General features: G+C 37.9%; 1 protein-coding gene across 5 annotated transcripts in view; it reads right to left on the bottom strand.

Moving 5' to 3' along the window:
• The window catches only part of elfn2b (extracellular leucine-rich repeat and fibronectin type III domain containing 2b), an 83,904-nt gene that overhangs the window by 45,208 nt on the left and 24,860 nt on the right, over positions 1-13,836 (bottom strand). For all 5 annotated transcript variants that reach the window (XM_079864219.1, XM_079864216.1, XM_079864217.1 and 2 more), the window contains one exon: positions 6,884-7,088. The gene's annotated coding sequence lies outside the window, so the exon portion shown is untranslated. The remainder of the gene's footprint in view (positions 1-6,883; positions 7,089-13,836) is intronic.

The raw sequence follows: 13,836 nt of genomic DNA, 5'->3' as shown, positions 1-13,836 counted from the left end.
CAGACTGACACATCTCAATAAGTTTTTGACAGTACACTTTAAAAATAAGCAACATTTCCAATGCTGTCCCAACTAACCTAACTGTCTGAATGTTTTTTAATGTTTGCCTTGTTTTATCTCTCACCAATATTTTTTTTATTTATTTTTTTTACTTGAAAGTTGCCAGATACAGAACGAGTACCGATATCAGCCGAGAACAATCATGGGTCTGTTTTCAACATGACTACAGAATGTGGAGCCATTACAACGGTCTCAAACGAAAAACCAAGAGCTGCAACTAAGTATCAAACAAACTCCATCTACCTCAATGGCTTGAGATGGGCCTCTGCTCAATACTTTCAATATAACTCTCTATTTCTGTCTTTTAAGAGAGAGCACAGAATGACTCAAATTGGTTCATTCTTCCTCTAGAAATCTTTAAATACATCTTATAAAAACAGTAAGCAATTTGACTAAAAACTAATACAATACAAATTGCTCTTGCATTTCATTTATTTTATTGTCAGGCATCTTCCAACCAAAGCAACTTACCAGAATGAGGTTGAATGTTGTTTCTGAAGCATTGTGTAATTAAAGAATTAACTGTAAATCATGAACGAGAAAGATTAATTAAAAATGTTTCTTTGAGAGTCGTGCAACACAATAGATTGTTCTGTGCTGTTATGCCAGAGCTGATTGACTTGTCAATTATTTTAGAGCAGGTTGGACACCCCCCCCCCCACCACACACACACACACACACACACACACACACACACACACACACACACACACACACACACACACACACACACACACACACACACACACACACACACACACACACACACACCAGACTTTACAGAGAACATCCTGTAGAGCAGTGCACCATAATGTTCTGTTCTGCAATAATAGAGCCCACCAGATCAGGTCGCAGAGAGAGACATAATATGATTTAGCAGACACCATTTCACCATACGCAGTGTCACTCATTAACCCCCACTGAGAGACAATATCACAGATGTTGCTCATGTCCACATCTAAATGACTCATCTACACACATGCGTATAGCCTCTTGGATAAATAAAAAGTCATGCTGTCCGACATCAAAATCCTCTTAAAGACTCATTGCGCTCAGGCAACCGATTTGAAGTCCATAGAGAGACAAGACAAAGAGAAACACAGAAGGTCAGATTTACTACATTCAACAGCTGCCTCACTGATTCAGTTCAGTGCAAATAACCTGTTTTTTTCACTAACCAACCATTAACCAGTTTAATAGGGTGCTGCTTGTGCTGAAATAGTGCTGCCCTGAGTATTTCAATTAAATAATTATTCTTTTCAACACAAACAGGCCTCCTTATACAAATTATTTTATAATGTATTTTATACAACTGTCAGTTCTGATCCAAAAAGCACTGGGACTTTTCTGCAGGTTATATCATTATGCAAGTGACTCTTATGTCACTTAATGACTGAGTCAGTGAATCATTAAATCAATTCATTCAAAAACACTGATTCATTCAGAAACAAATCAAGTGATCTAGTGAATCATTTTTTCAAATAATTCATTCAAAAACTGGAATGAAACACCACTTCCTTTCTGCTTATTTTCTTTGGCAGAGCAAAACAGACTGGCAATATTGGCCCTGTTTACATCTGGTTTTAAGATGAGTTTTGGTTGATCAGATCACAAAGTAGACGAGGGATACTGGTTTACACCTGGTGTTTTAATCTGTCTCTTTTGTCCACTTTCAACTACTTCTGTCCTGATTTCTTCGAGGAGACGGTCTATGGGCGAGTAAATGTATGGGCTTTTTCAGATCATTTGATCTAATGGACAAACTAACCTCATTCAATTTACATATGAACGCAACCGGAGACAACGGAAAAACACATTTCTGCTCTGATAGCCTCAAGACGACGCCGAAAGTGGCGTGTGTGTGTGAATCAGAAATGGTGAGAGAACATTGTGCTTGGTACGTTTTTTGTCTTCAAACCAAACTTGGGTCTCCAGCTGACAAAGTTTAAATCCCGTCTGGCTAGCACGCTTCCCATAATGTAGACAGGGAGTATGTGTTCTTTTGTGGCGGTTTAAACACATTCGACCACTTGAGCGTTTACACTACGAAAGCAATCCGGACAAATGAGTTTTTGACTACCTCTGGAAGTGGTCTAAAGGGGACAAGCTCAAAACGTTTTAGACCCTGTTTACACCTGTAGCGTCATCCACTTGTGTTCGGATCAACCAAAACACATCTTAATACCAGGGCCATTGTGTCTAAAAAGTAATATACACAATTTTGTTTATTAAACTGTTGAATACAAGAGAAATCCATTCACAGATAGAATTCTATTTTACTATTTTATTAAAAATAATAGGTTTGTGTAAAACAGCACTTATACTTTAAATGATGATGATAGATATATACACTACTTTTTAAAATTTTGGGGTCAGAAAGGTTTTTTTTTTTTAATTAATCATTTTATTCAGCAACCATTACATTGATGCAAAGTGACAAAATACATTTATAATCTATTTCAAATAAATGCTGTTCTTCTGAACTTTCCATTCACCAAAGAATCCTGAAGTTATTCTAAATTGTAATAATATTTCACAACTTTACTGTTTTAGTGTATTTTTTATCAAATGAAGTATTTTTGAGCATAAGAGACTTTCATAAACACCTTGCTGAATCTCAATGGTATATGCAAATAAAGCTTGCTGTCTGAATTCCCCCTGATGGGAACCTGTCTCAGTTCCAGTAGGGAGGGATGGATAGAGGGATGTAATGGTAGCTCTTGTCCTTGTGAGAAGAGTCGGGCAGGGCAGGGGTGGAAACAGCACACTTAAGCACTGTTGTCAGGCAGTAATAACAGAGTTCCTGTGTTAATCGCTGTGGGTGGAGAGGCAGCCATTATGTTCTTCTCAACAGTACAGTCGCTACTCACATGACACACATAACCACACACACACACTCCTTCTCACCCACTGTGTGTTTCTGTGCCTTTCCTAAAGGTCCTGGCTTAATGTGCTCTACATGACCGACCTTTACTGTCAACAGAGTGCCACAGCAGTCATTACAGAATAGCCATTTCACACATACATACACACATTCACCTCTCATGTGCCAAGCAAGGAGAGACACCTCACACAATACGAGTTCTCCCCCTGCAGTGATCCAGCCAGAGGGAAGATCAGCAGATGAGCCCTCACAGCCCCTTAAAAAACATAAAAAGGTCACCTGTGTCTCTAAACACACACTATCTACACCAGGGGTGCCCAGTCCTGCTCCTGCCCATCGACTGTCCTGCACAGTAAATCTCCAACCCTAATCAAAGACATCTGCCTTTAATTTTCAAGTGATCCTAAAGACCTTAATTGGTTGCTTCAGGTGTGTTTGATTAGGGTTGGCGATGAACTGTGCAGGACAGTCGATCGGCAGGAGCAGGATCTACACACTAACCACACAACCTCACTATCTGTCTCTCTTTCAGTGATTGCCTTGTGCTTTCTGTAGGGATGCAGTGAAATGAAAATTCTGGGCCGAAATTCAGGATGCACTTGGCAGGAAACCCGAACTTTTTTTTTTTTTTTTTTTTTTGACGTAAGGTTTATTTTACATTACAAACTACGTCACATCAACGTGCGGGCGGGCTTTAGCATATCAACTATTCTCTGAAGCAGTGGAATATATTATAATGTTTTGATGAACTATATGACTTTTTTCACTGACGTTCTGAGTTGTTCAAAGCGTTTGTAAGGATGCTGATTTTTAGAAGGCAGCTGTCTGACTCTGAAATGGTTAATGGGAACATGGTTTGTGTAACACTATAACACATTATATTTATTATTATTATTATTATTATTATTATTATTATTATCAACTGTTTGATAATGTCGTCAAGCAAAAGGATAATCATATTAATTACCGTTATGTGTCCAGCATTGTAGAGAGCAATACATTAAACGCGTTTCCATTCAGATACATCGACCTGTAGATGACCCTGTATGAGTGAGTGGAGGCAGGACTAATTTGCATACTCATAGAACCGCATATACAGTACTAAATGAAGCAAGGGTGTAGAGTTACATTCAATTATTGACTTCAGGGGGACTTTAAAAGTAACAAAGCTTTTTTGTGATTATTTGATGGCAGGTGCACTACAAATGTTTAGTGACGTTTTGTTCACGCTGCACATCAACAGAAAACAGCACAGACTAAACGAAGTTAGATTTAAGAAACCATATCATTTCCGAGATATTAATATTGTCAATCCAGAGCTAGTGTCCACACAGCTGACATGTTTAACTGTTGTAGCTTATCCACATTGTGTGCACAAAATAGACACAGAACACAGTCAAAAAATGCCGTCGAAGAAGCGCTAATTAAATTTCACTGATTTTGGTCACTGATCGGTCTGTAAATCATGATTTTGGCCCTCCAAAACCATTTCGGTATTTTCGGTAGCCAAAATGTCGGTGCATGCACTCTAGGGCTTTCAGAAAACTTTTCCTCAACTTATTATGAAATAAAACCTAAATGAGGAAAAAAGTAAAAGATATACATTATGTTTATACAAGTATTTGTTAAGAAGGACATGAGAAAGCACAGTGCGTGATTTGGGGACTCGAGCACATAATGATCTGTCTTCATTAGGACTGAGGGGTTAAAGAGGGTCAAAGGTGAGCTCCAGTGGTCCAGACTCATTAAAGCCTCTCAATGCTATTGAGCTGACTGCCGTAAGCATGAGTGAGCAGGACCATTCGAGGGAGCAAGGCCATTTAGCCATTTCATTTTACCGTTAAAGGGGTCATGAACTGCATTTTTCTTTTCCTTTACAATGTTCTCTGAGGTTCACTTATAATGTTAAGATTTTTACATAAAAAAAACATCCTAATTTAGTTGTGATAGGCTATTTACACTGCTATTTCTGCTATCATTTGCCAACAATATAAAACATTTAAGAGTATTATATATGCTTTATATATGCGACTTGGTTGTGGCAAAGGATGATAAAGGTTGACTTGTGTGTTTCGTGTAAACAGAATTATGAATGAGTGTAACGTCGTTTGTCAGACTGTCGTTTTTATGGGCTATTCATCGTTCATCCTTTTCGATAAAGTGAAAAACATATAGGCCTACATTGTCATTTGCAGTGTTGCGTTTTAAAATAAAATGAAACGTGTTGTAATGTCTTCCTGATGACAAAACAGATGATGTCGCTCTACTGAAGCTTTTATTCAGGATTACAGCGAATGGCTTAAATTAAAACAACAATAAAAGTGGCGTTCTCTACTTGCTTCCGATAATCCAACGCATTAACCCCATACATACCAAAGCAAAGGAAAGAACAGCAAATCACAATTATAGATTTGTGTTGCGACATTACTGTCAGATCCAATATAGTCGGCAATGCATCATCTTTTATTTTCAGCGTCTCTAAAAAAAAGCCTGCGTCGAACTGTGTCTTGTTTAAAAACTAATCCGCCGTATTAAAAAAAATGAACAGTTTAACTTCTGCGATCCGACTGGAACTTAAAAATAAAGGCCAATTTATACTTCTGCGTCGAGTGTATGCCGTAGTGTACGTCGTAGGCTACGCACGTAGGCGACACCGTCGTGAGCATTTATACTTCTGCATTATGTTTGTTTGCTCTGCAGTTACACCGGCGAAACGCTAGTTGGCGGGGGCGGGTTTTAATGTTCCGCTGTGTTTAGATTCCTCGCGGGTGTTTTGAGTTTAGGCTACTAAGCGACTGTAAGAGAGCGGATCATGTTGGAGTTGGAGCTTATCGAGGTGGAAAAACAGTTCATTTTAGTGAAATTACTAAAACTAAAAGGCGATGGTACATGCGATCCGTGAACCTGTTGACAGTTGAACAGAATTTAAAAATGACAGGCGGTGCAGAAGAACACGCCGGAAATGCGTAGGAGGAAATGCGATGCTACCAAGCTGACCAATCACAGATCTTGCGGTCCGCGTCGTCACGCCGTGTAGTTACATTTTTGAGGAGGTGCACGTCAGGGTACGGCGAAGGGTACGACGTATGATACACGTCTATGCGTATGCTACGCCGTACCTACTGCGCGCACCCGACGCAGAAGTATAAATTGGCCTTTAGGATCATTAGGATGGCAATTTAAAGACTGTTTTTCCACAACTTGGCACTTCATAAGTTCTTGTAATCCTCAGAGGCATCTCTATCGTTTTGTTGCTGGAGAAATCCTGTGTTTGCGTCTCTCTTGTTTTTACTACTACATGACATGAACGAATCGGTGGAGGTAATGATGTAGAAGTAGGCGTTGATCTTCTTCTGCAGAGGTGATCTTTCGTCACACTATGACGTAATAATGTAACAAAATCCGAAATGATTTGTTTTCTGAGCTTGGTTTCAATAAAAGCTTTTGGACTAACAAGGACGTTTTAAGTTCTGAAACTTACAGGATACTTCTTTTATGTCAAAATAAATAAATTGATTTCTCAATTCATGACCCCTTTAAAGAGAGCAGAAATCATATGTGGGACTCTTAAAGCCACTGTATACTTCCTAGACCAAGTCAAATGAAAGTCTTGTGTGCCTGTATTTAAAACAGAAGAGGGCAGATAACTCTCTAAATACTTAAGTGTGTATGGTGTGTAAGAGAGTGGAAATGACATGACAGGTCCATCATCATTTACAAAAACACAAACTACAGTGCCTGTCAGCCTGGGGCAGGTCTGATGCTTGTTGAAAAAAAAAAAGCAAACAGATGGAACGAATGCTTTTGCAGTGAATTTGTACAGATAGTTTTTCATATGCACCATTTCAGGAATTTATCTGGAGCCTGTTAAACAATCAATACACAAAAAAGGGCCTAAAACAGTACCAATATAGAGTGACTATGCCAGTTAGCACTCACCTGCTTTCTCTGCTACACAGTTTATCTTCTATAAAATGAGACTGTGGCAGTGTCTTCCTCTAGTGCAGCAGATCAGGTGTGATCGCAGTACCAGGTCTGTGGATGCAGACGCCAAGAATAAGCGGTCCTGATGCTGCAGTATTTAAGCCTTGGTTGAAATCCACTTGTCGCAGGGAACAGGGGCTGGGAAACGATGCGCTCTGAGCTGTAGATAAGAGATGATGGGAGAAAGAGAGACAGTTAAAGAGCTGGTGCAACTTCTGAATAATGTTGTTTGCAGTGCTGCAAAACCCACTTGGTTTTCTTAATTAGCCTGAATATAAAAAAGGTGGCAGACTTGGCATTAAGGAGCTGCTGACAGGCAAATCTGGAACGATGAAAGAGTATGGGGAGTATGAAGTCAAAGGGAGAAACTGAACACAGACTTTATCACTCTTTTATTTTGTACTTTGAACAAGACTAAAGGTCCTTGCACACTGAGTCACTTGCGTTTTTTCGTATTTGTGATTCGGTGGCTCTGAATTGTCAAAACACCATTCAAAATTTAGGCACACAATGCAAAACTACATTGTGTACTATATCTATCATGGGGTTCTTGCTCTGAGTACTCGAAAAATACCTTAAAAACAATAAAATGTGGTACAAAACCAGTACGTTCTCACTCCCAACTTATTAACACACAGTACCACTTTAGAGTACGTTTTCGACATGCAGGGTTCTCCATTGTGTTCAGTTTTTTGCCTATGGGCAGATCAAGGTGCATTTAATTCTTTGCATTTTTAAAAGTAAAATTGATTTGTATAAATATTTAAACCCACTTCTCAACAATACAAAACACATAACAGGCAAAAAAAAAAAGAAAAGAAAAAAAGAAAGGTATTCAGCCATTTATTTCAAACACTGACCAAAAAACAATAGAAAAGTATTACAAACAACCCGTGTTGCATTCCAAGTCTTCTGAAGCCATACACTAACTTTATGAAGAACAAAGTGAAACTTAAGGTTTTAATCACTGAATATAGTCATAATAGCCATATCTCATTCAAAAGATACACCCGGACATTAGAATGAACAGGTCACGAGACACACGAGAGCCATGCTATTTCTCAATCAACGCTTCTTCGGGAAGCAATTTTTGAATGTAATGACGGATGGAGACGTGATCACTTTTGGGTCTTTTCCTCACAAATCAATCGCTTGGCCTCGGAACACATAATATTTGTATTTTATGAATAAATTGTGACTGTAGTGATATCTGTGTTTATTTTATATTATACACAAATGGGTTTAGGGATAGAGGTTGGGTTATATGCTCAAACATGGCAATGGCAAATTGGTGGCAAAATGGCAAATGGTCATAATGGCAAAATTACACCCCAATATATCTAATTTCATTTTGACAATAAAATTCCCTTGCCCATCGCCTGTGTATGATGTACCCTGCACGTCGAAAAATGACAATAAAGTGGTACCCTGTGCTCTAAAAAGCATCAACGTGACAAGTTGAGAGTAAGAATGTGTTGACAAAACAGAACCAAGTAACACAATCAACATAATACAGTTACAAATCAAATCTCCAGACTCATTCCAGAAAGGCGAGAGAGATAAGAGACAGATGAGCATTGGAATATTTTGCAGAGACAGAATGAGGGATAAGAGTGGTGGAATGAGCCTGAGGATATCAGTGCATTGGCTGACTGGTAGATGCTGTAATTTAACAAGCAAAAGTTCTGGTATTGGTATTGGAGAGGGAAGGTGGGAGAGAGAGGAATGATGGGGCAAATCTTTCCATCAATCACACACCCAAATCAATGAGTCAGGCAACCGTGAGCAGAGTCAGAGGAGATGTAAAGATTCAGAGGAGAGAGACCGGAGATGGATGTGGAATGAGAAAAGAAAGAAAGACAGAGACTTATCTGTGTATATCTGAGTACTTCTTTATGGTCATTGACTTCATTGTTCATTCACATCCTGTTTAAGTTTAATTTTATTTGGTTTTATTTTACGAACAAATTCAAAACACATCACTTTTTCAAAAAATGGTTTCCAGATGTACCCACACTGACAGATAATTACTAAAATAAATACATTAGACATAAATAGGTCAGAGTATTGAAAGAGATTCAATGCTCTGATAAGCCATTTAATTTAGTTCTATATGCTAGATTTTGTTTTTAAATTAATTTCTCATTTATTTATCTGTAGAAATGTTTTACGTTGTCCTTTTATTTTCCCCATAATTCATTTGAGCTAATGTATTTCCTATGCTGTCTTGGGTTGGGTATCATTTGAATTTTAACGATTCCGATTCTGCTTATCGATTTCGATTCTTATCGATTCCTAAATTCGATATCAATAAGGTAAAAAAAAAAAACGTAGATGTCCACATTTATTCTAATTCTTATTGCAAAACATTTCATTTTAGCTGAAAACCATGAACAAAAATCAACAGGCTAAGGAACACTTACAACTTTTTTGTCTTTGGTTTAAAAATACCATATCAAAAATAACTAGCCTAACTAATATACATTTCAAGCATTATTAAAGACAAGTAAATACTCAAAGAAACAAATTAGCAATCGCACAAATAAATACAACTGAACAAAGACACGATTGAAATAAACAGTGTTTTAAGATTTCCAGGTACATAAACTGTAATCAAATGTAAAATAACACTGCACTTTATGAATAAAATGTACATTTTCATACAAAAGTAACTATACGGTCTCATGGACTAAAGGGACACGTGCACACGGAAGCTATTGTAAGTCCACAAGACTGTAAGTGCATATGAAGTGTGCCATTTGGGACAGGGCCAGCACTATTCAGTATGAGAGGCGGCTGTCTGTGCACACGTTTTGGATGTGTGTGCAGCACAGAAAACAGCGCGTGAGTCTTCTTGCTCTTGAATGATTTAAAATCACTTTTCTGTGCACACAGCACACAAATCAGCGCTTGGGTCTTCTTGCGCTTCAATGGTTTCAAGTCATATTAAAATGCACACAAAGTAATTGATAAGAGGAATAGAAATTTTCATTTTATAACAATATTTTATCATTTCCGATTCCTGAACAGAATTGGAATCGATTGCCAACCTTAATGTTGTCTATACCTTTACTATAAGCACTAAGTACTTGTGCAGTTAAGTGCACTTAAAGAGAGTACACTTTCATGACTATATTATTTAACACAATTAAGTAAACTATTAAAAAGTGCACTTTATAATAATGTCAATTTTAAATCATTTTGTAATATTTTTTCATGCATTAAAGTACACTTATTTTGATGTCTTGAGCACATGTAAAGTATTTAGTATAATTTAACTATAGTGCGTTATGTGATAGTTAATATATTTTAAAAGTACTAAATTGCAACATCATCATTACAAAATGTGTATTTACAGATATATTTAAATATATGACAAGTTTCAAAAGAAATGACTTTAAAGTATATCTTATTATTCCATAAATGCTTGTCAGTACATTCAGCAGAAATAAAATGAATAATTTAACCATAACCACTTTAACCATATATTTCAAAGACAATAATTCCGAAATTACATACAAAACGCATTCTAAAGGTCATCAAATTGCATTTAATAGAAATTTTAACTAATGCATTTTCATGTATTTGCAATTAACATGCATTTAAGTGTCATTACATTCAGTCCATGCTTAAGCATGGTATATTATTGCTGTAATAAATACTCTTTCTAAAAGTATGCTAAAGTGTACATCTTTGCAAGGTCTCTTAGTTTTGTTTGAACAGCTCTCAAATCTCATATTCAAATATGGTAAATCAATACACAACAATGCCAAGAATCGAGGAATAAACTTCTTTTATAATCCTTTACAGTGCTTTTTAAAAAATTTTTTATAGAACTTGACTGTCGCTGGTCACCATTACTTTTCATTGAATGGAAAAGAGAAGCATGATCATCTTGCCTAAAATGTTTTGTGTTTAACAAAAGAGAGAACATCATGTCTACAACAACAAAATGATGATGAGTAATTGACAGCTATATTTTGGGTGAGCTGTCCCTTTAACAATGACGCCAATCAAGCATTGTTGACTCTGACAAGGTCCACGGCAGACATGACTTGAGGCAGGTAAACGGAGGGAGAGAGAATCAATCCACAGTGGAGGAGGAGTAAAATAAGGCAGAGGTTGTGTAGGAGGATCGCTCTCTATTATGCTGTTGTCCCTGGCAACAGCCACTTTCTCTGTCTCTCTCGCTCCTTTCTTCATCCTTCTCTTCCACACCTCCTCTTCCTCCAGCCTCTGCTGTTCACCGTTAGCCTTTTCTGTTTTTGGCCTCAACCCCCCTCACTCTCTCTGCCTCTATCGCTCACGGCCTTGCTGCTAATACGCCATATTTGCCTTTTCTATTTCTACGCCATCATGTTCATTTTTGTCTCAATTCACTCTCTCTCTCACTCTCGGTCCGTGAGTGCAGTGAGTTAATGAGTTCTCAGTTGTCTCACAGTGGCACTGAAGGGAGGAGAGATTGTCAGTCAGTCTGTGCATCTCTAACACACTAATCCCTGAATTTATCTGCGCAGACATGTGCACTGGCACAGCATACCATGCTCTCGCTCTCTCTCTCTCTCTCACACTCATACACACGCATATTCGACCTGCACACCCACTATACTGCCGCTGACACTCTGTATCACGGTAAATAAACCGTGCAAGACGCCTCTCAGCCAAGGTCTCAGTGAGAAACAATAATATACTTGGTAAAATGTTGACAATAACAGCCAGGCAAGAGATCTAGGAATTCATCGCAGTGCTAAAGGTGTCTGTTATTACTTCTTGTCCGAGTCCTGATCTGTATTTTGGCCCTCTGCTAGCCACAAGCAAAATAACTTCAGTCGCACTGTGATTTCCAGACAAATCAAATCTCGGACCGCTGCATAGGTATGTTTATTTCCAACGTTGTGAACTTTGTTTTGGCTTCTGACTTCTGTCTGGTACCCTGCGGCCCCCTTCAGTCTCTGTTGCGTTCTTTATTTTGTTCTCTCTGTCCTCTTTGAGAGTGAAATGTTGAATTTTCAGCAACAGTGCATATATTTCAACCACAGCTCACTGTGCTTTAAAGGGTCTTTGTGTTAAAATGACCACAGAGAGTTCATATGCGGTGCCGTGTTAGATATGGCTGTTGGACGATGAACAGATCAAAGAGCTCTTTATACAAATGGTCAGGTTGAGAATGTACATTGTGCTCTTTGTGAGCCTGAAGTTGTGATTTTACACACGCTCCCTTAGATGAGAGATATATAGACCTAAGTGTGTGTGGACCTTTTGTCAGGGTCTCAGAAGAAACATGACCTGCATGTTGAAAGACTCAAGAGGTCCAAATTCCCTCGAAGGCAACTCGTTATTCATATTAATTATGTCATTAATCTAATCAGCCTCAATTTTTCCATCTCAGATCAATGACTATCGATAAGGTCTCAGTCTGCCCAAGGCGTCAGTATCATTACACCACCTTCTGCTGTCTCAAACAAGGCTGTTAAGTCTTAATGTTACTCATGTGACTTCGACTCAATTTTAAACGAACCTCCTGCTGATGTTTCTGCTATTCAACCAAAACAATTTCATTCCTAGGTTAATAAATGGGATAACTTTCCTTTATTTTTTAGGATAAATTTTGAAGTGATTACCGTGGGTGGGCGAATGAGAATTATTACAAACTTGATCGTCATTATTTATTTCTTTTTTCTTACATATAGGATCACATTTACATCCCAAAAGAAATTCATTTACACAGAACAGAACCAAGGGATGCCCTCATGAGCTGATAATATGTTCATGTTATGGCCAACTATACCATTATTACAATTGTATTCTATGTTGACTAAATAAATTAAAAATAAAATGAATTGTATTTGTGTAAAATGAGTCATACAGGCTTGGAACATTTTTGGGTGGACTATCTCTTTCAATATCCAATACTTGTATTAAGGTACTTGTTAATTTTAGTGAAAAAATATAGCCTAATACTCATCACTTCTATGTACGGTGAAACAGGACTAATGGTGGTTGATCACACACAATAGCTTCTCAGTGGTTTCCTATCAATTTCTCTTTCTTGGTAAAATGAGGAACAGAGTTTCTGACTCAGAAGACCCAACGTTAATTGGCTATTATTGTCCAAATTCTCAGCAGAACAAAACGAAATTGCAATAAGTCACTATGTTCATACTTCAGCTAATGACTACTGCCTCCTGTTAGCATCGCTCGCAGCTGCAGTTAAAGTGATTGATGTGCCCTCTGTATATTTAGACGAGTAACAACACAGCTGTTATTATAACTTGTTCACCCTGCTCACAAACACAAAAACCAGCAGGCTGCGGCAAATGATTCAGCAACCAGACACAATGTTGAAGTAACTGTAAGCAGCGATTGCTAAATGACAAATGTCCTGTTATTTGGCCCAAACAAGCATCAAAATCAGACATTGTAATGTATTTAAATATTTAGGGTGATAGTCATATGAAACAGAAATGTATAGTGTAAATTCTATTGAGAACAATTTTAGCAGGATGCAAATTGCTGATGGGCAACAGCAGCATCAACTGAAGGTTTGTTAAATCTGATATAATCACGAGCTGCTTCAGTTCCTGAATGCAAATGTTTCTTTTCAACACATTGGCATCTTAAATCATCTCAGATTAGACCAGGTCCCTGCTGTAATAAAGTGTAGGCTAATAAAACAACAGTTTAAATTATGCCCGTTTGATTATTATGTAGTCATTATGGGCCTGTATGGCTGTTTCGCAGTAGGTGAGGATAGACTGCAGTTAAAAGAAAGAGAGAGAAAGTGAAAGTGCTGAAATGCTTAGGGAAAGCAGCAGGGTGTTTTTTAGCAGCAGTCAAACTGAGGCCTGCAGAGAAAAGCAGTATTTTTCCATCTGCTAGTTGAGCGCATGGAGCACCCGAGTCATCAG

Source organism: Squalius cephalus (assembly GCF_949319135.1).
Source record: "Squalius cephalus genome assembly, chromosome: 1".
Classification (NCBI taxonomy): domain Eukaryota; kingdom Metazoa; phylum Chordata; class Actinopteri; order Cypriniformes; family Leuciscidae; genus Squalius; species Squalius cephalus.
Note: the sequence above shows the minus strand (reverse complement) of the source record. Positions and strands in the feature narration are given on the sequence as shown.